Raw genomic sequence first — 26,788 nt, forward strand, 5'->3', positions numbered from 1 at the left:
CAGGCACAGAAAGACAAATACTGCATGATCCCACTTACGTATGTAATATAAAAAAGTCAAACTCATCGAAGCAGAGAGTAGTGGAGTGGTGACCAGGGCCTGGGGGAGGGGGTAGTGTGCAAAATGGGGAGATGCTGGTCAGGGGTACAAACTTTCAGTTATAAGATGAATAAGTTCTGGAGAAATAGTGTACAGCATGATGACTATAGTTAATAAAAGTGTGTTATATTCTTGAGATTTGCTAAGGGACTAGGTTTTAAGTGTTCTCACCACACAGAGTAAAAGGTTAATTATGTGATGTAACGGATATGTTAATTAGCTTAATTGTGGTAATCATTTCACAATGTATATGTATAGGAAAACATCACATTGTACATCTTAAATACACACTTTTTAAATTTATGTAGAATTTTTATTGTGTTCTTTGTGACCACACTGGTAGGAGATTCTTCCAAGCTTTCACCTTGTTTCTTGAGACATTGTTACATGTACCTTTTCCCTCCATTGATTTTCTTAGTAACCTCTCACAAAACAAATTGTATCCATTACTATAACTATATACTGAGTCCTGTGCGTTCTTTCTGCAAATCATTGAACCTGGGGATGGTCTTGAGTGGGTATCTTGTGAGTGGATTGTCATCACTATTAGCTGGTTATTTGACATATACTGTATGCCTATCATGTATTTTAAGTAACTTCCATGCAATATTGCTAGCTTCTAAACAACTTTGCTAGGTAAACTATTATTATTCTTTTTTCTTACACATGGAAAATATAAGCTTAGGCTGCCCTTCCTGCACTCATCTGCTGACTCAGTCAGAGCCACTCTGCTTTGTTCTAGAAACTCCTGATGGGCAGTGGGCACAGGAGGAGAGGACAAGTAATGTGGCTACTTTATAGCAGCTTTGCTGTAGGTTTCTCAGGGCCAGAAGAATTTGCCAAACAATTTACCAAAGATTTCCATCATTGAAACTTTTTGTCATATCAAAAGCCACTATTATTCCGAGTGTTAGGTGTTAGAAAGGAAGACATAGGAGGCATAAAATAACAATGGAGACAGAATTGTGCTTCTCATCAAATGTATTTTTCATACATTTACATGGTCAACTGCAATGTACTTAAAGTGTCAACATCTGGAAACGGTGAGGTAGGGGCAGCTTTGGCGTTAATTGGAAAGGATTGCCCCATAAATGATGGAAACCAATATGCTCCACCTTGGCAGAGCTATGACATGAAACAGCAATAGCTACTAGCTCTCAGAGAGGGCCAGTTTGTTTGCAATGACATAATTATCCATTGTATCCACCATGATAGCTTAAGTGTAGAGTATGTTTTACCTATGTTGTATCCTATTTTTATTACCGTTGCTAAAGACAGAAAAGGACTACAGAGAATAGAACAAATAGTCCATGTTACATGGGTTCTTTTAATGATAAATTCAACTCTCTGTAGCCCTTACATGGTAATGCTGTGTGAGGGACTGTGCAAAGAGATGGCAAACGTTTACACAAAATTTATCAGTCTCAGAAAAGATGAATTGCTGCTTCTTTCCCCAGTTAGATGGAGAGTTTAATACAATCAACTTGCCACCCAGGGTCTAGCATGTATCATTGAGGAATGGTCCTTTACCAAGACTCAGTGTCAGTCTCTGCTGCTGCTGACAGGTCACCCATCTCAAAATAGTGGTAAGTCAAACATCCTTGGTGAAATAGCCCATGTAGTTGGTCCATGCATTGCCTTAATCTCTTCCACAATGGCTATTCCATTCATGAGCTGAATGTGTAAGTACTGGAGTGGTCAGGTATAGAGGCTATGTAGTGTCCAGTGGAAAAGACCTTCTCTTTACTTAATTATCAAGAGTCTCTCCTGAAGACTGTGATGGTCATAGAAAAACCCTAGGCAGAGTCATGGGTGCTCACACTTGGAAGTCTGGGTCAGTGTACACGGATACGTTGAGTACCAAGCACACATAGGTAGAGTGATGACTGTGTCTGTTACAGTAATGGACTCCATATAGTACGTTTCTCATTTAATCCTCCTCACAACCTCCCTGCAAATTAGTTATTATTCTCCCTTTAATCTAATCGGTAAACTTAATTTTTTTTTAATATACAGCTTTACTGAGGTAATATTGACAAATAAAATTCTAAGATGATTAAAGTGTATGAAATGATGATTTGATACGTGTATACACTGTGAAAAGATTCCCCTCATGAAGTTTAACACATCCATCTCTTCATGTTTTTACCTTTTTTTTCTGGTTAGGACATTTAAATTCTATTCTCTTAGGAAACTTCAATTATACAATACCGTGTTCTCAACTCTAGTTGCCATCTTATACACTAGTCCTCAAACATTATCTCTTTTGTAGCTGAAACTTTGTACCACTTTACCAACCTCTCCTCTTTTCCCCCAACACGTAGCCCCTGGCAAATACTTTTCTACTTTCTATTTCTATGACCTGGAAATTTTTTTTCAGATTCCACCATGCAGTATTTTTTTTTCTCTTTCTGTCTTATTTCACTTAGTAGAATATCCTCCAGTTTCATCTATATTGTTGCAAATGACAAGCTTTCCTTCTTGTTCAAAGCTGAATAATATTTCGTTGTATATATATGTATATACCACGTATTCCTTATCCATTCACAGATCAATGGAGACAGAGGTCGTTTTCATACTTTGACTATTGGGAATACTGCTGAAATGAACACGGGAGTACAGACATCTCTTTGAGATGATTTTACTTCCTCTATAAAAATACTAAGAAGTGGAATTGCTGCATCATATGGTAATTCTAGCTCTAATTTCTTGAGGCACCTCCACCCTATTTTTCTTCAAGTCTTCTGAGCTGGTTTTGAGGTTCCTATGAGACATTCAAGTAGAGATGCTGAGTTGGCAGATGGCAATACTGGTCTGGAGCTCAGCAGAGTGGTCAGGCCTAGAGGTACAGATTTTGGAATCATTGCCTTACAGGTGGTAATTAAACTCACAGAAGTGAATTTGCTCTCATGGGAAAGTAATAGCATTGACAGGAAGAGGGCAGAAAAATCAACATTTTAGGATCAGGTAAAGAGGCACTGGTTAGGAAATTGCAGAGGAGTTTCCAGACAGGGAGAGAGAAATTGAAAGAAATGTGGGGTCTTGAAAGCCAAAGAAGAGGGAAGAAAATGTTTGCATGAGCCATGGGGTGGATCCTACTGAGGAACAATCCAAATAATAATGGAAACATTGGATTTCATGACGTAGAGTTTACAGAAACCTCGCTGAAGCAGTTACAGGGAAGTTAGAGGAAAAGTCAGGAAAAAAAATCCGAAAGAGTGGAAAGTGAGGAAATGGGAAATCATAATTTAAAGAAATAATTTTTAAAACTAAAATCCAACGCTGTCAATTTTTAAACACTGTGATATTGTAAAGCTATATAGCTTTTTTGTGAATCAATTTGAAAATTATGCAAGAGACCATTAAAATATTTCTACTCTTTGTCTTAGTTATTTCATTTCTAGGAATCTATTTGCAGAACATAATTCAAGATGTGTAAAATAAGTCCCTCCCTTTTCCCCTCCTTTTACTTCTTCATTTTCTCTTTGTCTCCAGTTTATTTGTGAAAGAAACACAGCCTTTCTCCTTTAACTTTTCCACACAATTGTTGTTACTGAGTGATACAATTTGATGTGATACTGTCTTCTATACTCCTTTAACTGGAGAATACATCTAAGGAATTGATAACATGGCACGTCATTGTGCATTCAAGATTTTTAACAAATATGATGTTTTCCCATCCAGTGTAATTATCTTTCTTGTTGATGATCCAATTGTCACCATTTTACTGCGTCCTCAAGTGGGCTCTGAGTCCTTTGACGTGTCTCTCCTGTCTTCTTCATTTTCTAGAGAGTAAGATGTTCTAGGTTCGGTTTGTAGCTTTTTGCCCAGACCTGGAATCCGCCATTTTTCTAACTAGTCTTCCAAAAATTGGTTGGATTTCTTGGTTTCTTCCAAACTAAGTAATCTAAGTTTCTCCCAGTAGGAAATAAGATTTAGAGGCCAAAACCTGGTTGTACAAATCTTTAATAGATAAATATATATTTTATATTTTAATAAAAATATAAAAGATAATTGTTTGATTACTTCTGAAAACCAACAATGTTTGAAGCTATTTCAGAAGGTGCATGGGAAAAAGTAGCAATCTGAAACCTATAGTATATATTAATGTAGTGTTAGATATTCCTTCCAAGGACTTATCAAATGGACATGTTATTGCATCATGGATTCTGACACCTTTGGGTCTTTCATCTTACGGGTGGAATGTCACCCTTTCCTCAACCAGAGCAAACTGCTGGAGTTCTGCAAGTCCAAGGACATTGTTGTTGTTGCCTACAGTTCTATGGGGTCCCATCGAGACCCAAACTGGTACTGAGGACATTGGAGTTAACCTATGTTAGCAACTCTAGTGATGAAGAAAGATTTTTTTGTCAAGTTTAGTTTTAACGCCTTATTATAGAAAGGTCCAAACAAAAAAGTGAACACAATAGTGACAAAGGGATAAAGAAGAAGTAGTACATACACACAATGGAATAGTACTCAGCCATGAAAAAGATGAAATCTTGCCATTTGCAACAACCTGGATGTACCTTGAGGATATTAGGATAACCAAAATAAGTCGGACAGAGAAGGAGAAAGTCGAATACCATATGATCTCACTCATAAGTAGAAGATAAAAACAACAACAACAACAAACCAACATATTGATATAGAGATTAGATTGGTAGTTATCAGAGGGGAAGTGGGAAAGGAGGAGAGTGTAAGTGATGACAGGGAAAATGTGTATCATGATGGATGGTAGTTAGTCTTTGGGTGGTGAACATGATGTAGTCTACACAGAAATCAAAACATAGTATGTACAACTGAAATTCATATAATGTTACAGACCCATGTTACCTAAATAAAAAACAAAAAATAGTGTAGTGACCATTGTTGGACTTCCATTATCACCAACATTCTTTCCTTCTGTTTCCATTATACATTCACCTACTCCAAACTCCACTCTAAATAGTATTTTTAAAAGTGATTTAATGGTAAAATTTACACAGCTTGTCATGGATAAATTTTAGCTGTCTAATTTTAACAAATGGCTACATTGTATAACCTGACCCCTATCATGAAACAGAAACTTTCTATCTCCAACAAAGATTTTGTGTTTCTTTCCAGACAGTTCTTCCTCAACCCAAGGCAATCACATTTCTGATCTATTGTTTCCACTTAGATTAGTTTGTCTGTTCTAGTATTTCACATGTAAAAGGAGTCATAGAGTGTATACTCTTTTGTGTCCAGCTTCTTTGGCTCAGCATAACATCTGTGAAATTCATCTGCATTGTCACAAATATCTAGTTCAATCCTTTTTCAGTGCTGAGTAATATTCCATTGTGTGGACATAAATACAAGTTGTTTCTCCAGTCACCTGTCAATGGAAATATAGTTGTTCCCAGTTTTGCACAATTTTCAGTGAATCTCTGAAAGTACTCATGAGACTCTTTTTAAATCATATTGTAAAGTGCCTATTTTGCTCAGTTATCTGGGGAACTTGGGGAAAAATTTAGGCTAGATTTTCAGTCCTACACCATTCACATATATGTTTTTTTTGTTTGTTTTCAGGGTGGAAAAGGACAGTCCATATCTCTTGGAGGCTCCAATCTTGAATGTGATTGCCATGAAACACAGTTAAAATCCAGGCCAGGTTGGCCTGCAGTAAGAGCTGCAGCATGGGTGTTGGACCAGGCCAAGGGCTTCAATGAGAGGAGAATCAAAGGGAATTTCCAGGTACAGGCTGGACAATCTCTCCAGAGTGAGGAATGGATGCTATGTCTGGGGCCATCTCTCTTGCCTTTTAGCACCCACTCATTCATTCCCATGCATCTCTCCCTATGTGCTATGGGGGAAGCTTGGAAGAGTAGGAAGGGAGAGCACTGGCCTCAGAGTACTAAGTTTTATGGTCTCTAGGCCTGACTTTGCAGCTTCCTTTTTGTTCGACACCGAGTGCATTTCATCTCTGCTTTTTCAGCAGTTGTAGGAGTCCAATGCTGCAGAACTTTTAAAACCCTGCTTCCTTTTCTTCCCCTTCTCTAACTTATTATCCAGTATTTGTATGTCGGTATCAAATGAAATAGCATTAGCTCCTTTCTTAAACCATCAAGAAACCCTAGTATAGTTGGTGGCCACCATGGCAATTGGCATGGCTCTGTTAGTGAGTTTTTCTTTATTAAACTAAAATTATTTGTTTACATGTCACTATGCTTTGTAGACAGTGAGACCCTGAATGTAGTTACTCCTGCTATGTCATCTGTAAGCACATTTTCCCAAGAGCTCCTGGCAAGTAGAAAGCTAGATATGTAAGTAGACAGATGGACCAAATTAACAAATGAACAAGTGATGTTTTCTCCTAAATTCTCCGTTGTACATCCCCTGGTCCCTTATATCAATTAGCAGTCTCCAATTTATTTTGTTGTAAACCCCATGAGAATTGTGAAAAACTACTTAAGCTCTAACCCATTTTAAAGTAACAGCTAAAAATTTCATTACAAGTTTAATATTTGCAAAAGAGGACATCTGGAGTATATTTTTATAATGGATTTTCCCTTAAACCTTGAAGCTGTAGACACAGTTCATCCAATTTATGAAAATATAGAATACAAAAATCTAAATCTCAATGCTAAACCCATCGGAAAAAATTCCCAGTTTAATTTCCAATTCAACCTAACATATTAATACATATCCTCATGATAAACACATCATTTCTGGAGTATATTTTTTAAGATGAGTGAGAGGTGGATAGGCGGATGACATATAGATAGAAAGACCGACAGATGGAAAGACAAGGCCCTGAGTTTTCCATGAAGTTGTGCCTGAGATGAAATAATGAGCTTCCTGCTTTCCTGTTTCTTACCAAAGATCTGTCTAGTTTGTTATTAGTGGACTCTTCATTAGGGTTATGCAGTTACCACCTATAGCCACTGTGTGGGGGTCGAGAGCTGCGTATTTTGAGCCCTTCACCTTCAGCCAATATCCCTGGTACCTGAGCAGTGTGGGGTGGGCGTGGGGAGGGGGTGACATGAAAGAGAAATAGTTAATAATTGTCAGACAGGACCAGTTTGTTTACAACGACATAATTATCCATTATATCCACAATTATAGCTTAGGCTAAGGACATGTTATATCTACGTTATATCCAACATTTATTACTGTTGTTAAAGAGAAAAGGAATACAGAGAATAGAACAAACTGGCAGTTTCCTGGGATCCTATAACGATAAATCCAAATCTCTGTTGCCCTTATATTGTAATGCCGTCTGAGGGACGGTGAAGGGAGATGGCAAAGTCATACATAGAAGTGTATCAGTCTCAGTAAAGATGAATTGCTGCTTTCATCCCCAGTTAGATGGAGATTTTATCATAATCAACTCACCACCTAGGAGTTGGCTTGTCTCCTTGAGGAATTGTACTTTATCAAGACTCAATGGCAGTCTCTGCTGCTACAGCTGAGAGGTCACCCATCTCAAAATAGTGGTATCTCAAACAGCCTTGGGGAGAAGTGGCCCATGCAACTATTCCATGCATACTCTTAATCCCTTCCACCATGACTATTGCATTCGTGGGCCCATTGTGTAAGTACTGGAGTGGTCAGGTGTAGAGGGTAAGTGGCATTCAGTGCACAATACATCCTGTTTACCTAATTATCAAGTTCCTCTCCCAAAGACTCTGGATTAAATAGAAATCTCCCATGCATAGTCGTAGGTGCTCACAGTTGGAACTCTGGCTCAGTGTACACTGATATGCTGAGTGTCAAGCAGATACAGGTAGAGTGACAACTGTGTCTGGCATGATAATGGACTCCCTAGAGACTCATTTATTCTTCCTCATAAGCTTACTTAAAAAATTATTATTCTTCCTTTAATCCATTTAGTACACATTATTTTTAATTTTTTTCAGGATTACGCAGGAATAGTTCACAAAATTTCTAAGATCTTTAAAGTTTATGACATGATGATTCAGTACATGTATATTTGTGAAAAGATTCCTCTTATCTAGTTTAGCACATCCATCACTTCCTATATTTACTTTTTTTTTGTTTTCTGGTGGAAGGATGCAAATTCTATTCTCTTAGCCAACTTCAATTATACCGCATTGTTATTAACTACAGTCACCACATTATACATTAGATCCTCAAATTTCACTTGTTCTATAGCTGAAATTTAGTAGCATTTTACCAACCTCTTTCCTTTTCTACCAACTCCTAGCCCCTGGCAAGCACTTTTCTACTCTTTGTTTCTATGAACTCAATTTTTTTTTCAGATTCCACAATACAATATTTGTCTTTCTCTGTCTGGCTTACTTCACTTAGTATAATACTTTTCAGCTTCATCCATTTTGTTGCAAAAGACAGATTTTCCTTCCTTTTCAAAGTTTAATAATATTCTCTTGTGTATATAGTTCCCATTTTTTTTTATCCATTCATCCATCAATGGACACATAGGTTGATTTCACACTTCAGCTTCTGAGAACAATGCTGAAATGAACATGGGAGTATACAGGTCTCTTCAAGATAATGATTTTGTTTGCTTTAGGTAAATACCTAGAAGTGAAATTGCTGGATCATATGGTAATTCTATCTTTAATTTCATGGGGAACCTCTACGCTGTTTTCTTTAGTGGCCACACCAATGTACATTCCCACCAAGAGCTCACAAAAGTTCCCTTTGCCACACTTTCATTTCAGCATTTGTTATCTCTTGTGCCTTTTCAAAAATATTTTATTAAGGTCATATTGGTTTATAACATTGTGTAATTTCAGGTGTACATTATTATATATCAGTTTCTGTATAGACTTCATCGTGTTCACCACCAATAGCCTAGTTTTGATCCATCACCGTATATGTTTGCACTTTTAGCTCTTTCACCCCACCCCTACCTGCTTCCGCTCTCATAACCACTATTCTGTTCTCCTTATCCATGTGTTTGCTTTCTTTTCATATATGGATGAAATAATACGATGTTTGTCTTTCTCTGTCTTGCTTATTTTGCTTAACAAAATATCCTCAAATTCCATAAATGTTGTTGCAAATGGTAAGATTTTGTCTTCTTTTATGGCCAAGTAATATTTCATTGTATAGATGTACATTTTCTTTATTCGTTCATTTGTTGATCTGAACTATGGTTGATTCCATGTTACCTCTTGTCTTTTTCATGATAGTCATCCTAAGAGGCATGAGGTGATATGTCATGTGGTTTTGCTTTGCATTTTCCTAATGATTAGGGATTTTGAGTACCTTTTCAAGTACCCACTGGTCATTTGCATATCTTCGTTGTAAAAATGTCTATTCAGTCCTTTGTCTATTTTTCAATTGGGTTATTTACTTTTTTGCTATTGAGTTCTATGGGTTCCTTGTATGTTTAGGATATTAACCATTTATCAGACATGTAGTTTGTAAATATTTTCTCCCATCTCTTCAGTTGCCATTTAATTTTGTTGATGATTTCCTTTGCTGTGCAGTAGCTTTTTATTTTGATGTAATCCCACCTGTTTATTTTTTATTTATTAACTTTGCTTTTTGTGTCAAATCCAAAATATGAAAACCAAGAGCAAAGTCAAGGAGCTTCCCCCTATGGTTTCTTTTATAAGTTTTAAGCAGTCTTCTTCTGTTAATGGTTAAATCCCCAGGGCTTCAGAGTCTAGCAAGATGTCAGGCACACAGGAGGCACTTAATAAATGCTTGTTGCGTAAGTGTTGAGTGAGAGCAACTTGGGAATGAAGGATTAAAAAACCATCATGAATGACTTTGGGAGCCCAGTTGAGTGGAAGTTGGATGGAGGATGAGTATTATGGACACATTGCCAATTCTAAGCCAAAAATAGATGCTGATATCTATATTATATCTGTATCTATCTGTATCTACATATTTAGAATTTTTCTCTAAGTGTAAAATTTTTCCTTGGTTACTTCCTTACAATGAATTCTTTAATGACTGAAAATTGATTTTCTGTGTTCTATGGTGAAGCCTATTTCATGAATTCATTTAAGATTAGAGATTGCATTGGAGTTTAGTCTGTGTCCCCTCAAGACTGGTTTGTTATCCAGCCTCACACCATCAAACAGAGAACAAAAGACATAAATAAACAGCTGGTGAAAAGGATATGAAGGAAACCCAATTTTTTGTCTCTCAGTCAGGGGATTACCAACCTTCCTTATTCATATTTTATCAGTTCCTAAGAGCAAAGCTAGAGAGGCTACCACATTGGCTATTGATGTAGGTTTCTACCACGTTGCTGTGGCATACCTCTATCCAAATGAGGAGGATATTGGCAAAACCCTTCAAGAGAAAATGACAGATGGTACTGTGAAGAGAGAGGACATATTCTACACCACCATTGTTCTGTGGCCTAGTGACAAGAGGTATCAGTCAGATCAGATATATTATTTTGAAAAAATAACTTTGGTTTTGATTTGAATACATTTAAGGTTTCCACTATAGATAAATAGAAAACAGAAAAGGCTTGCTTTGCTGTGAAATGTGTTAAAGGTGGGACACAGTTGCTCAACGTCTCTGAACATCAGTCAGCATTCATGTGTGAAACACAAATAACGATAATTTTCGGCTAGATCTGTTGTACGGATTGACTGAGCCACTATGGAGTGAGTCCACTCCTTTTATCTTTCAGTAGATTCTCTCTGGACATATCCAAGTGAGGCTGACATATTTTTCAGAAAAGGGACTCAGTCTAAGATATAATTTTTCAACTCAGCATTGGGTTTACAGAAATATATAAAATTTTCTGAGGTGGAAAATCCTGCTTCCAATGTCAAGAGAGCTCAGGTCTCTACAGAATGATCCTATGTAGGTATAATTCAGTGACAACATGGTCTTAGGGTGTGGGCCTCTCAGAAGAATTGTTTTCAGACATTTATTATGTAGGACAGTAAGTTCCATGTTCTCTGGTCTGATATATCTTGACTCTCCTTCCAGAGGTGAGTTTTCTTTTTTTTTTTCTCTTGAGGAAGACTAGCCCTGAGCTAATGTTTGCTCCAATCTTCTTCTACTTTGTGTATGAGATGCCTCCAGAACATGGCAGATGAGTGAAGTAGGTCCACACCCAGGATCCAAGCCCATGAACCAGGGCCACCAAAACCATGCATGCAGAACTTTCACCACTGAAAGGGGCCATCACCCATAGGTAACTTTTCTAATCTTTGAACAACTAAGGTGCTTTTCCTGGGCCATCTAAGTATTATTAACATTCACTCAAATCAACCTCAGTTCCCATTAAGTAGCTCATTTATACTAAGTCACATAAATTTATTCCTAGAGTTTCTTATTTTTAGATGATCACAGTGGTTTGTTTCTCACTTCTCAATCTTTTAACAACGAGATTTAATTTGGTCCCCAAATATGTGAAATAAGAAGCCACTTTTTAAAAAATTTCTTTTGGTCATTTCAGCTTTGGGATACTTTCTTTTGCCCAGAATTGGTTCAAGCATCCCTGGAAAGATGACTGGAAAAACTTGGATTGGACCATATAGACGTCTTCATCATTCTTGTGTGAAATCTATGAAGATCAGCATTTTCTTTTCCTCGTTATGCCCAAGAGTATTTCATCACTGCTGTTACACCTCTATTCTCTCATTCTGCCTAGGTTTTCTGGGTTCTTACTGACAGAGGTAGTCTTGAGTGTGATGGATAGAATTGCTAAATGATTTATGACTCTCCTTGGTACTTATGTCACTTCCCCATCAAGATCTTTTTATCCTCATACCATAGCCCTCAGAAAGATTGAAATCCGATGATCTCTCTGCCTCTACCTGAAAGAGTTGAGGACACCATCTTACATATCTAAGCAATATGCTTCTGTCTTTAATCTCTTAGTGATTATGGTCCTCCAGAAAGGTGAGTTAAAACAGATTACAGAGACACAGTGGGAAATCCCCACCTCTTTAGGGGTATGGCCCTCCCAAATGGACCTATCAGCCTTAACCAAGAGTGAGGTACCCTTTGATGGTCCATATTACACATCTGGACTCCTCTGGGCTTCCCTGATCAAACCTCTCATCACAGTGAACATGCATTGAGTACACCTGGCATCCTCACTATCTCTGAGTTGGGTAATCATAAACTGGAACTAAAACACATTCCTCAATAGTAAAGGTATATTGTGTCATCAAAACTAGCCTGTCTCTGGGAAATAAAATCAATTCCAACCATAGGAGAGTTCATTCTTCATGAAGTTTAGGGATGTGTGTGGATAGGAGGGTGGAAGTCACTGGGGGAGAGACACTTTGCTAGTCTCTCAGGTGCTTCCAGTCTTCCATTAGTCTTATCTTACACCACACACACACACACACACACACACACACACTGGCAGATACATTAATGCACAAACACTCTGATTAGAAATCACAGCCTCTTGGAGGTTTTACAACCAATATCCTTAGGTACTAGGAAGGTCATTCTTAAAAAAAAATCAAAACTTCTTCATCCTATCTCCTATCTGCTATCAAGCCTGGAGAGGAGCTTGTGTGAAAGGACATCAGTGGGGAAATTGTTTTAGATACAGTAGGCTTTTGTAACACATGGGAGGTAAGAACTGTCACTGACACACAAGAGTTGCATGGTGAAAATGTTGAAATCACTGGATGGGAGTCAAAGAAATTGCCCCATCTGTTGTCTGCCCTTGACCATGTTGCTGCACTTCTCTGTAGCACGGTGTTCCTATATGTAGAGGAAGGGAGCTGAAGGGATTGACTTCTAAGGCCTATACTTCATTTAAACTTCTTTGGTTCTAAGTAGGTGTTTCTTTGCCTCACTGATCAGCTTGAGCCTAGAAGCCCTATAAAAGGATCATCAGAGCATACCCAGTTGGAGTTAGAGCACAACCCCAGGCCAGATAAACAGGCCAACAGGACAAAAACCTGTGTCTGACTTAGCAGAAATGTGGACAATGGAAGGAGAGTGAAACCTACCCTTGTGTAACCATCTCATTAGGTTTTTCATCATTCTGGAAAGAGGAAGCAGCCAAACCTTCTACTAGGAAAACCTGAGAGTTTCTCTTTCCTCTTGACTCTGACACCATTTGTCAAAGGACTATTAAATGCCTAACAGCAAAATAGGCACATGGAAGAGGACGGGGAGGGGAATTGAAAAGCATCTTCATGTCTATTTATCATCCTAGATGTGCATGTAGTAGAAACAAGGAGATAAAGGATATGTGCATAGCAATAAAGGACATTAGGAAACTATGTATCCAAGTGATGTATCCCATCAAATTGTGATATGTCTGAAAACCGATCTCCAGATTTAAAGACTTTCAAATTCAAATGAAAGGGCCAAAATATATAAAAGTTTACCACACATTTCCCTCCTCCCCAGGCCGTAGAGATGTATAAAGATGCAGGTTTAACCAATTCCATTGGGGCATCCAATTTCCATCATGAACAGCTGGAGATGATCCTGATCAAGCCAAGGTTCAATTACAAGTCCATCTGCAACCAGGTGAGCAAGGAGCCCGCTTGGGCTTCCTTTTTCTGAGCTTTTCACTCCGTCTTCCTTATGTAACTCTCCCCAAGTTTCTGGCTTGATGTCAACTGGGTAATGATAGTTCCTTTTATTGCCGTAGGAAATGTCAGAGTAGGAACAGATTGAGCGGTGTCAGAAGAGTATTATTTCAAATCTTCAGAGGTAGGTTTGAGGTTCCAATGGGACATCCAAGTGGAGATGCTGAGATGGCTGTAGACAATACTGATCAGGAGCTCAAGGGGGAAGTCAGGGCTAGAGGTACAGATTTTGAAGTTATTGCTCTTTGGATGGTAATTAACCTCACAGAAGTGGATTCACTTTCCTGGGAAAGTTCATACAATGAACAAGAAGAAGGCAGGAAAGTCCATATTTAAGGATGAGGGAAAGAGGCACTGGTTAGGAGACAGAAGAGTAGTTTCCAGACAGAGAGAGAGAAAATGAGAGTGTGGAATCAGGAAAGCCAAAGAAGAAGGACAAAATTGTGTGAGCTATAGTGTGGATCCTGCTGAGGGGCAGCCAATGCAAATAGAGATGGAAAGAGTTACTGTGTTTAAAGACATTGAGCTCATGGAAATCTCACAAGAGCATTTACCGAGAGGTAGGAGGAAAAACAAAGGAGCGGAACATGAGGACATGGAGAAATCATAATGAAATAGTTTTTAAAAGAACACTGAATTATACCAATTTTCAAAGATTGTGACATTGTAGAGGTGTTTAGCTCTTTTGTAAAACAATTTGAAAGTTATGCAAGAGCTCATTCTAATATTTATATTCTTTATCTTAGTTATTTCACTTCTAGTAATCTGTTTGTAGAAAATAATTCATGGGGTGCCGGCCTGATGGCGCAGCGGTTAAGTTCGCACATTCTGCTTCTCGGCGGCCCAGGGTTCACGGGTTCAGATCCTGGGTGCAGACATGGCACTACTTGGCATGCTATGCTGTGGCAGGTGTCCCACATGTAAAGTAGAGGAAGATGGGCATGGATGTTAGCTCAGGGCCAGGCTTCCTCAGCAAAAAAGAGGAGGACTGGCAGTAGTTAGCTCAGGGCTAATCTTCCTCAACAAAAAAAAAAAAAAAAGAAAAGAAAAGAATTTGAAGTACATTAAAATATGCTCCATTCTTTTTTCCCTCATCCTCCTTCTCTTTCTACTTCTTATCTCTCTCCTATAATTTATTTGTGAAAGAAAGTTAACCTTTTTTCCCACACAACTGAATTTACTGACTGATCGCTGTGATACAATTCAAACTTACTCTGTCTTTTGTACCCCTGTAAATTGGAGATTCCATCTAAAGAATTGATCACATATATACGTCATTGTAAATTCATGAATTTTAGCAAATACGACATTTTCCCATCCAATATCGTTACTATTCTTATCGATGATCAAATTGTCACCATGTTATTGCCTCTTCTATTGAGCTCTTGAGTCCTTTGACATGCCTCCTTGTCTTTCCTACTTTCTTTACTTTCTAGAGCATAAGATGTTCAGGCTCAGTTTGTAGCTTTTTTGCCCAGACCTGGATTCATTTTTCTAAGGAATCTTGGTTTCTTTCCGTAGGAAATGGCATTTAGAGGCCATGACCAGCTTGTAGGGGTCCTTAGTGATTTTAAAAACTAATAAAAGTGTAAGAAGAGAATTGACATCATTTCTCAAAACCAATAGCATTTGAAGGTGTTTCAGAATGTGCATGTGAAAAAGTACCAATCTGAAACATATAGTATATATATTAATGCAATGTTAGATACGCCTCCAAAGTACTTTTCAAATTTACATGTTATTGGCTCACATGTTCTGCAACCTTTTAGTCTTGGCAACTTATAGGTGAAATGTAACCATTACCCCAACCAGAGGAAACGCCTGGAATTCTGAACGTCCAAAGATGTTGTTGTAGTTGCCTACAATGCCCTAGGATCCCATAGTGACACAAACTGGTAATGAGAATATCAGAGTAAACCTATGTATGTAACTCTATTGGTGAAGAAACCTTACCTTTAAATTTGATTTTAACATTGTATTATGGAATGTTTCAATCATGAAAAATTTAACATAGGGGCCGGCCCAGTGGAGCAGCGGTTAAATTCGCATGTTCCACTCCAGCGGCCTGGGGTTCACTGGTTCGGATCCCGTGTGTGGACATGACACCGCTTGGCAAGCCATGCTGTGGTAGGCATCCCACATATAAAATAGAAGAAGATGGGCATGGATGTGAGCTCAGTGCCATGTCTTCCTCAGCAAAAAGAGGAGGATTGGCAGCAGATGTTAGCTCAGTGCTAAAAAAATTCAATATGATACTGTAGTGATCAATGGATAAATGGATAAAGAACATGTGGTATATATACACGATGGGATACTACACAGCCAAGAAAAAGATGATATCTTGCTATTTGCAACAACCTGGATGGACCTTGTGGGCATTATGCTGAGCAAAATAAGCCAGATGGAGAAAGTCAAATACCACATAATTTCACTCATAAGTGAATGATGAAAACAATAATAACACCAAAAGACCTACAAATGGATACTGAGATTAGAATGCTGTTTACCAGAGGGGACAGGGGGAAAGGGGAGGTTGGAAGGAACGACAGGGAACGTGTGTATGCTGATGGATAGTAATTAGTCTTTTGGTGGTGAACATGATGTAGTTTACACACAAATTGAAATATAACGATGTATGCCTGACATTTATGTAATGTTATAAACCAATGTAATCTAAATAAAAATAATGGTGTAGTGAATTCCCAGGTACCATCCTCAGTCTTCAAACATCACTGACATTCTTTCATTCTTGTTTCCTATATACGTCCCCTTACCCCAAACCCCACTCTAAATTTTATTTTTAAGGTGATATAATGGTAAAAATTAAACAACTTTCATGCATAAATCTTACCTGTCCAATTTTGACAAAGCGGTGTACTGCCTAACCTGACCCCATCATGATACAGTAACTTTCTATTTCCCATCAAAGTTCTTTTTTGTTCCTTTCCAGACAATTCTTCCTCACGCCAAGGCAACCATCTCTCTGATTTCTTTTCAACTTAGATTAGTTTGGTTTGTTGTAGTTATTCACATATTAGAAAAAAGTCATATAGAATACGTATTTTTTGGCTCTGATTTCTTTGGCTCAGTATAACATCTGTGAAATTTATCCATGTTGTCGTATGTATCTACGTTAATCATTTTTACTGCTGAGTAACATTCCATTGCGTGGATATAAATATCACAGTTGTTTCTCTGTTGACTTGTCAATGGAAATATTAGTTCTTTCCAGGTTGGTACAATTATGAATGAATCTCTACAGATATTCATGAAACCCTTTTTTATTCATACCACACTTGACCTGCCTGTCTCAATTATCCAAGGAATTTCGAGAGAAGGACACTCTAGATTTTATGGGAGAGTATTCCTGGACATTGGACAAAAATGTTAAGGCCAAGAAAAAAGTGTGTTCCTGAAATACATAAGTGATAGCAGGTAGGCTAATGCAGGTAATGTGATGTTTAGTGAGCAAGGGAGGCTGTAGTAGAAGATAAGGTCTAGGCTTACAATGGTGGACTATGGCATGTAGGCTATCAAGAGAGCTTTGACATTTTCTCTGATGAAATGGAGAATGATTGCACAGTAGCTAGATGTGTTGGCATATTTTAAAAGGATCACTCTGGGTGTTACACTGAGAACATAAAGGGAAAAGACTCCTCTGATACTGCTCTTCCGAAAAATTCCATTGAGAGATGATGTTGACTAAGACCTAGGTATGAGCAGTCAAGGTGGTCAGAAGTTGTTAGAATATATCTATATTCCACATTTAAAAAATTTGTGTTAGCCCGCTGTTGTAGTGGCTAAGTCTGCATGCTTTTCAGGTTCGTATCCTGAGCATAGACCTAGCAGCGCTTGTCAAGCCACATTGTGGCAGTATCTCACATATAATAGAGGAAGATTGGCACAGATATTAGGTCAATGACAATCTTCCTCAAGCAAAAAGAGGAAGTTTGGGAAGAGATGTTAGCTCAATGCCATCTTTCTCATAAAAATAAACAATAAATAAATAAAAAATATACATTAAGAAAAAATAAAAGAGTCAACAAGGCTTTCTTACATATTGGGTATTTGGTAACGGGAAAAAAGGAGCCAAATTTGATTCAAGATGCTTTGAGATAAGGAACTGGAAGGAAGGAGTTATGATTTGCTGAGATGCAGAAAATGTAGGAGAACAAATGAGGGAAAAGGATGAGTTTAATTTTAGACATTTATGTTTGAGATGCCTGTTAGGTATCCAGGTGAAGATGCTGTGTAGACTAGGGGCATACAAATCTAGAGGTAGAGGAGAGGTCAAGAGCAAAGATATATATTTGATATTTGTCATAGTATAATTGTCATTGCAAAGCCATAAAGATGGATGATCAGAGATTAGTTGAGATGAGTCAGTGTGGACAGAGAACAGAAGAGCCATCAGAGTTCCCATAATTAAGAATTTATCAGAAAAGTGGAGGAACCAGAAGATGAGGCTGGGAAGGAGGGGCTAATGAGGTCCAAGGGAGTGCAGGAGACGGTTCTCTGTTTGAGGGAAAACGCAGGAACTGTTTCAAGGAGAAGAGTCAAATGCTACTAGTGGAAAAAGTAAGATGAGGACTGAAATGGATGATCAGATTTGGTAATTGACCTTAACAAGGTCAAAAGTAGTTTTGACAGAAGGGTGGAGACAAAAGCCTGGATAGAGTGGGATCAAGAATTTGTGGGAGGAGAACAATTAGAGAGAGAACATAGTTTTCAAAAATTTGCTCTAAAGAAGACCACAGATTTGGGCATTTGCTGAAGAAGAAAATGAAGACAAGTGAGGATAGTCTTGATGGGAGAAATGAGAGCATGCCCACTTGCTTTTAGAACATCCTAATAGAGAGAGGAAAATCTAGGATGAAGGAGAAGGAGGGGATAATTGCTGGAGTCATGTCTGTGTTAGTTTCCTGCTGCTACTATAACGGGTTACCACAAACTTTGTGGCCTGAAACAACACAAATTTGTTATCTTATATCTCTGGAGGTCCAAAGTTCAAATCAGGTTGAATGGGTTAAAATCAAAGTGTCTGTGGGCCTGCATTCCCTGAACCTCTAGAGGAAAATACGTTTCCTTGCCTTTTCCAGCTTCTAGAGGACAACTTCATTCTTTGTCTCATAGACTCTTCCTCCATCTCCAAAGCCAGCCACACAGCATCTTCCAATCTCTTATCTGTGCTTCTATCCCAACCAACTCTTTGACTGAAACCCCCTGAGGTCCTGCTTACAAGGATTTTGTGATTACAGTAGGCCTTCTAGGGTTATCCAAGAAAATCCTCCCGTCACTTGATCCTTAATCACGTTGACAAAGTCCTTGTTGCCGTGCAAGCTGACATATTCAGAGATTTCAGGGATTAGGGTGTAGGCATCTTTGGTTACTTATTCAGTCTAATACACTAGCTCTGTGGTTCATTTGGGGCAACTAAGACTCAGTTTCGTAATCCCTCTACTAGGAATAATTATATCACCAGATGCTGAGTACTGAAACTCTAGATTTTCATCTCAGAAAACAAGTTGAAAGACATATTAATAACAAACTGTCCTTTTAGGGGCTTGCCTGGTGGCATAGCAGTTAAGTTTACTCACTCTGCTTTGGCAGCCCTGGGTTCATCCGTTGGAAACCCCAAGTGTAGGCCTATGGACATGGGCCCAGATGTTAGCAAGGCCACTCTTCCTCAGCAAAAAGAAGAAGATTGACAACTGATGTTAGGTCAGGGCAACAAATACATAAATATGTAATTGTCTTTTAATTGCTGATATCAGTTTGAACCTACCATCTGACCCTTTTCTTGTACATCCCTTTGTGGTTTTAGTTTCTGATTCCTTTCCAGGCAGGATATCTTTACGTCATCCTTGTTCATGCAGACATCTCAAGCTTCTCAGTGTTTTGACAATCTCAACTCCTGAGTGTTTCAAATTGTACTCACAGTACAGGACGTAACTACTCCCATGTTTACTTCTTAGAACTGCTTCATCTGTGAAACATTAACTGTAACACATTCCACACCCACCAAGTCTCCTATTCTCTGGCGTTTACTACACCTTAATCCAACAAGTTATTGATTCATCAAGAATTGTAATCACTGAGTCTTTTCCTCTCCTTTTCGTCCTTTCAGTTTCCATAGAAGTTTACATATCAAATTAAGTTAAGCAATAAATTAAACCAAAGTTAAATCAGACTCCACTCATTCTCTAAATTTCTCCTTTAACAGATTGGTGCTAAGTGAGACCTGCTGGCTTTTTCATCTCTGTGGGCAATTAGAATTGGCCACCCCAAAATGTGTCTCTTTGGCCTGATTATTTTTAAGAACAAAAGACTCTGAAAGAAACTTTGATGTCCTCCTCAAATGCCTAAAGAATTTAAAATAGAAGGTCCTATTTCAAGGAGTTAATACAATAAGATACCAGTACTGTAATTTAAAATGTGTTTCTAAGTTCACATCATCTATAGTTGGCCCATTTGCATTTCCATCTCCATATAAATTGCTTTCCTCCTCCTTCAACTCCCAACTTCTACCCCCAACAGCCTCCTTTTTATTTAGCTAAAAATAGTTTTTAAGGTGGCGACTTCAGCCATTTTGGTGAGTTGCTCATTCTTTCCGGGTTTCTCCCATGTATGGATGTTATAGAGCTTTGTTTAATTTTCTCCTGTTCTTCTGTCTCCTGTCAATTTAATTCTTAGGCCTGCCAGAAGGAGCTAGAAAGGGTAGAGGAACTCTCTGCCTGCCCTTCAGCTTGGCGACTTCATCAGGATCACATTTCACTGGCTGTACACTGCTCACTTCTGGACTACTGCATAAGAGATCCTGGATCTCTGCCAAGAGCCAGCAGGAGGTAAGAGTTATAACCATGTCATTCTCCGAGATCTCTGCCTGTAGGGTACAATGGACGTGAGAGTAGTAATGTTTTCTTTTTTCCTTTTCTAAATTTATCTTTTTTTTCATTTTAAGAAATTGTAAAGACTACAAAATAAGGATGATTGCTTTTCCTGATTATTAAAAGAATACATACAAATTAGAGAAAACTCGAAAATAAAATGGAGAGGATAGAGAGTAATAGTAACTTATAATTAGACCATTAAAAAATTCCTGAACTTTTGGTCTATTTTCCTATAAAAATGTGGGGATTTGTGTTTATTTGCCCCATGCCTTTTTTATCCCTCCTGGTTCTTTGGACCAGAGTTTGGTGGATGAAGAACCCTGAGCACAGTTGTGCACTGTCAAGTTGGCTAAGACGTAAATCAATTCAATTAAGTAAAGAAGTTTTCATATCAAATGTAAGCTGATGCAAAATTAGAATTTGTTTTTTCCCCACTCGTAAAAGGATAATTTTCTTGAAGTTTTAGTCTGCACTTAGTAAAGAGACTATGGAAGGGTTTTTCTTTGAGTGATCTACTAGAAGGGAAGGGATTTCATGTTCTATTAAAAACATTTTCCTGTATTGTTTTTATTAGGCCTTTAATCACAGGAGCTAGGGTTTTTCTTACTGCTATTTAATATTTTGCATTTGTCTAAAAATCTTTAATTGTCACCATAGTTATATGCATAACTAAGCAGTGTTTCATGTGGACATAGGATACAATGTGGGTAAACGTCATTGATTCAATTGTTAAGAAATTATGAAACATTCCTAAAATTATGATCTGTCTTATCAGTCATAATTCTAGTTATTATGTCAATGTTGTTTGTCACAGAAATAACCAAGTTTCTTTGGCAATTTTTAAGTCTTTTGCCATTTACAATTATTTTAGAGAGACAATTTTGCAAATATTTTCATCTCAGGAGAGATTCATGGAAAGGGCTCTCACACTTACTCTGTAATACAGGTTTCTGGTAAACTTTCAAATCATAAAGCTGAATTGGGTAAGAAATTACAGAACTCTAATGGAGAAAATGATGACCATGAAATTGTTAATAAAAGATGAAGATCAAAATTTGATTACATGAGAGTGAGTGAATGAATGACAATGATTATAATTTTTATAATTTTTCAATTATTGCTGATTTTTAAAAATATTATTTCACCTTTAAGGAAATTTTTTTCTCCTTCCACTGAAGCTAACTATGTTATAACAATTTAGTAAATTATACGTTTGTAAGCAAAATTAAAACATTTACCTTTTTCTCCCTACCTGATCTCTCCAGAATTTGAAAAATTTTAGTGAATGAATATTGCTATTTTCATGGCAATATAGTTATTTTCATAAATTAAGAATCTTTTCTCCTTAGAATAGGACACAATTGGCATCATTGGTTGTATTATCAAAGCTTTGACTGGAATGTCATATTTGAGAGAAGCATTGATAGACCAGATATGACCAGACAGCTTTTAAAGAACAAACATTGGACTTTATGAAACAAAGGCACTTGGAAATATTGGCCTAGTATCTTGTTCACAGGATTTCCAGCAACCTAACCAGGTGAGTACAGAAGGTCACTTTTCTGGTAGGTCCAAAAAACTTCAAAATATTTTAGGAAATCTCAAGAGAAGAAAGAAATTGACACAAAACTATAGGTATTGCAGGAGAAGTCTGACAAGTCCTTGACTTTGTTTTCCTGATTTCAAGAAGCCTATAAAGTTCAATCTGAGATTCCTTATAAAAAGTTCCAGCAAAGCAGATTTGGAAGAGCCTATATGATCAACTGCTATTCTTGTTATACTTATGTAAATAATTGGGCCAAATTTATTGAAACTAGACTTACTTTACAAACCAATGTCTTAATTTGGTGATCTTTGGTAAAAAATGAGAGTGATTTTAGAGAGAAAAATTATATTTCAGTAAAAAAATACAGTACAAACTTATGGATATTAGATCCTTGTTCAATTGTCTTTGAGGTTTTTGCTTTCTACCTATACACATGAGTGGAACTTGAAATCTTCGAGTCTCCTGAAGTATCTGGGTACAAAAATCCAAACTAACATTTTCAACTCTTTTTCCATCTTTTTTATTTAAAATCATTGAGAATTGAAAGCACCCTTGTTCCTAAAGTCCTGCAAACTGAAGTTGGGAAAATTGACATAAACTTAAAAGAGATCACCATGATATCATGCTTATTGTTTTGTAAGCCACTCAAAAGGATACCTGAACAATCCATGACATCATCAGAGACAATTCAAGCTGTAAAAGATGACTCAACACTGACATCTAAAAATCTTCTTGCCTGACAACCCCTGGGCTCAGAAACTGGTTTATAATTTGCTGCAACCGCTAACCTTGTTTTTCTTTTTGCTTCTATAAAAATACTTCTTATTCCGATTGCTTGTTTCCACATTATAGGCCTAATTTTGTGAGGCCCCCTGCATCATCCCCTCCTGAAGTGTATTTGACTGGCCTAATCTATTATCAAGACTATAAAATGTGATCAATGAAATGGAATAATCTACCAACATGGCTTCTGGAGTATGAAACTTCTTAAGATTCAAAGAACTGTGAAACTTCTTCAGAGTCAGAGGTGGGACTGCAGGGGATCAGATAGGCCAGCCCAAAATGTGTCTGTTTGCCATGATTATTTGACGAACAAAAGACTCTGAAAGAAAATTTGACATCCCCTCCAACTGACTAAAATAATTTAAAATAGAAGGACCTGTTTCAGGAAGGAGCTAATAGCATAAAATAACTGTAATGTATGGTGACATGTTTCTCTAAGGTCACATTGGCAAGAGATGGTCCATTTGCACTTATACCTACCTTTAAATTGCCTTCTTCCCCGCTGATGTGCCAAACCACTACGTGCAATACCCTCCTTTCGTTTGTCTCATGTATCCATGTTATAAAGGTTTGTTTGATTTTCTCTTGTTATTCTGTCTCATGTCAATTTAACTCCTAGCCCAGCCAGAAGGACCTAGATAGGGTAGAGGAATCATCTTCCTCCTCTATTCCTCTTAGTCTCTCCTTGTCCCAGCCATATAGTACAAGTGTCTCTAAAACCAAGACAATTGTTCCGCTTTTATGGGAATCCTTTTATCTGAAGCTGAGACTCACACTCACACGAGATTCTCATTCATCTGACTGTAGTAATGCCTAGGTATGCCTGTGTTTTAGAGCTGATGAAGCACTTCTCATTGTTACCAATATCTGAAACATCTAATATAAACACCATCAGGATCTCACTATGACTTCAGTGGTCAAGGTGTTGACCTTCCCAACACTTATTGTACTCCAAATGATTTGTTTCGATCACTTATGTAAACTCCACTGCCTTTGACATGTAATAGCATTGAGACGAGGATGGTGACCCAACCCTGGCCAATGGCACATGAGAGCAACTGTCCTGGGGAGCTTCTAAGAGAGATACCCTCAGTCTTAAAATAGGTGGCTCCTCTCCTTCAGCTGGATATGTCCTGTTGAGATGCCGTGTCTAAAATTGCTGCACTGTCTTCACCCAGCCCAAAGGTGATACCTATACATAGAAGAAGGAAGAGCCGATAAAATAGAGGAGAAGATCTGGACCTCCTGTGGCCAACTCAGATTTGGCTAACCCTCTGGGTTTCTTCTTATAGGGGTAACATATTTTGTAGCACATTGCTAAGCCAATTTGAGATAAGTTTTCTTGACCCAGTTGTATCCTAATCACAGTCATCATTGAAGTTGCTAATTTTCTTTTTACACTTCCTGCACTATACACCAGCTAAGAATTTGACAATCTGTGAAATTTGCTGAGCCATTCTCTGAGAGCAAGAGCCTCAGTGCATTCTAAAGCTTTAATGATAGTACTGGGTGGTATTAAAATTCAAAAAAATGAAGTAGAGGCTGTGATCTCCAAAAGAATTTCAGCTTCACCTTCACTCATCTTGAGGCCACGTTCAGGGCACATTTTGCTCTTTACACAGAGCACATTCCATGAAATAATAGTGGGCAAAATAGATTGGACTTCAAATTCCATGAGTTATGAATTTTATCATATATTATAATTCAAACTTCATAAATACCTCCTTAAACATCTCTATTTTTATCCAAAACTCCTCCCAGGGCAAAAACAGTGCTCCATATCCTCTATCCATCCTCCCTCCCTTCCAACCCTCTTCCTACACAGCCTCTACCCTCTCCTGTCTTTTCTAAGGCAAGGCAGTCTGATGTTTGGCCTGCGCAGCCCCTCAGGCCCCCACATCAAACCCAAAGGTCTCTGTCAAGTTCAAACTTACTCTATTTTTCTTTCCAAAAGAGCACATTACCCAACTTCTGCCCCTCAGAGAATTCATTAACAAAACAGGACACACTCTTGGAATTAGTTCTACTGGCAACACAATCTTTTTTTTTTTTTTTTTTTTAACTAAGTCAATATACCCTTTGCTGAGCAAATATTTGCTGTTCTCTGTACACTGTTAATCCTGTTGTAAGGAATGAGAGAGGAGAAAAATCAGGCAATTATTTACTGGTGAACACAAACACTATTTATTTGTAATTCAGGGATTCCTTCCTCTTCTCTCTCTCTTACAGGACTGGGAAATCCTGAGGTCTCTTGACTTGCAAGTTTCTTCTTCACTCTGATTGTGTAGACTGGGAAACGTTTGAATCTCTGTCAAATCCAGTTAGCCAGCCTGGTCAAGCACAAGCCACATTAAACCTGCCAGTTTCTCCAGTGAACCTTGGGAGGCTTGAGAATTCTAACTGTTCATTCAATTAATAGGGAAATGTCCACCTTGGCCCCCTGTGATATATAATCTATTCTACAAGTCTGAGCTTATGCACAAGTCTCCAGTGAAGCAGCACACCAGGACTCAGGCCCCTTTTGAACTTCCCTCCCAGTTTCTGGATCTGGTGAAGGCAGAAGTTCTTAAATGTCCCAGGCTTTACCATCCTGGGTCCAGTCTTCACCAGACAACTTTGTTTCTCACAACCTACACAACTTCTCAAGCTTCTAGCAGTCCCTGCTTGTTCTTTTTCTGCACAAGTGGGACCAGCATGTTATGGAGGAGATGACATTAGCCCCTGATAGACATGGTCATATTGTTTGTAATGAAATTTTCAAGATTTGAGACAAACTATATGTGTAGCTCTTGACCAAGGTCTTGGCTTGCTCAAGGAGGCCTCATTGGTGGGGAACCTGGTTCTCCTGCTATCTCCCTAAACCTGTACCTCATCCAGTCCAAGCCAAAACTGGAGCCAAATCCACACACAGGTTTTGTTACATACACATAGCTAGGGTCAACTCCCTGGATACTTTCTCCTAAATCCACAGGTAGACAGAGGACACTAAACTTTTATAGAAGCTTCAGAGGTGGGTTGAATGAGGCTATTTTGTAGATTGGTGTTTGAAAATTCCTTTTTAAAGAGTTTGAGTAGTTTATGGTTTTTTCTTTGGAAACATCCAATAATGTATACTGGGCGTGTTTTATAAGGCATTTCCTGTCTCCTTTTTAACATCTCTGATTCAATGGGCTGTTAGCTGACCATTCCCTTATCTAACATTTGTCCTGTTCACACTGCATTCTTAATTAGTTTCTTAATAACCTTAGAAGGAAAGCACTGGTTGGAATGAGATAAAAACATACCAATTCAGAACAAAGATCTCTTGCACTAGGGTGTAGAGGGTGGGTAGGGGGATTTGCTTAGTGCAGGCTGGGTCTCTGAGGATGGCACTGACAATGAGAATAGCAGAGCAGTTCCCCACTAGGCCCCCAAAGCCAAATCTGTTGTCTTTCAGAGATCGCCATTCAGGAAATTGAACTGATTTCGTCACCTTCATTATAGTTGTAATCAGAAATTCTCTCTATTCTGTAGAAATTGCATATAATACTCTCTATTCGAACTCTTATACATAGTAAAATAATATTCATTTTTATATGTCAGTCCTAAAGTATCCTCTTGTCTATGACTAATGTTGGAAACCTGTTTATCAATACTGCTAACTAGGAGCAAATCTGCTGAATGACCCCAAAAATTCAATAGAAAATAAAGAGATTAAAAACTTTGATCTTTCTTTCTTTTCAGAAATTAATTAAAAGAGCAACAGCCATCCCTTCCCAACGCATGGGAAGTGGATGATGACTTAGGTGTGTGAAGGAGTAGAGAAAGATAGAAATAATTTTAATATTAATCCAGACACACTCAATATATGTATATATTTCAACACTGTAACAAGCATAGTTCTTCACATTAGGACCTCATCCCAACCAGTGCTTCCTTCCTATATTTATTCAGAAACTAATGCTAAGAATACAGTGAGAATGGAGCAAAGGTTAGAA

General features: G+C 38.0%; 1 pseudogene; it reads left to right on the top strand.

Annotated features, from left to right (window-relative positions):
- Positions 1 to 4,261: 4,261 nt before the first annotated feature.
- On the top strand, positions 4,262 to 15,491 carry LOC138921429 (aldo-keto reductase family 1 member C15-like; annotated as a pseudogene).
- Positions 15,492 to 26,788: the final 11,297 nt, after the last annotated feature.

The sequence above is a fragment of the Equus caballus genome, chromosome 29, assembly GCF_041296265.1.
Source record: "Equus caballus isolate H_3958 breed thoroughbred chromosome 29, TB-T2T, whole genome shotgun sequence".
Lineage (NCBI taxonomy): Eukaryota > Metazoa > Chordata > Mammalia > Perissodactyla > Equidae > Equus > Equus caballus.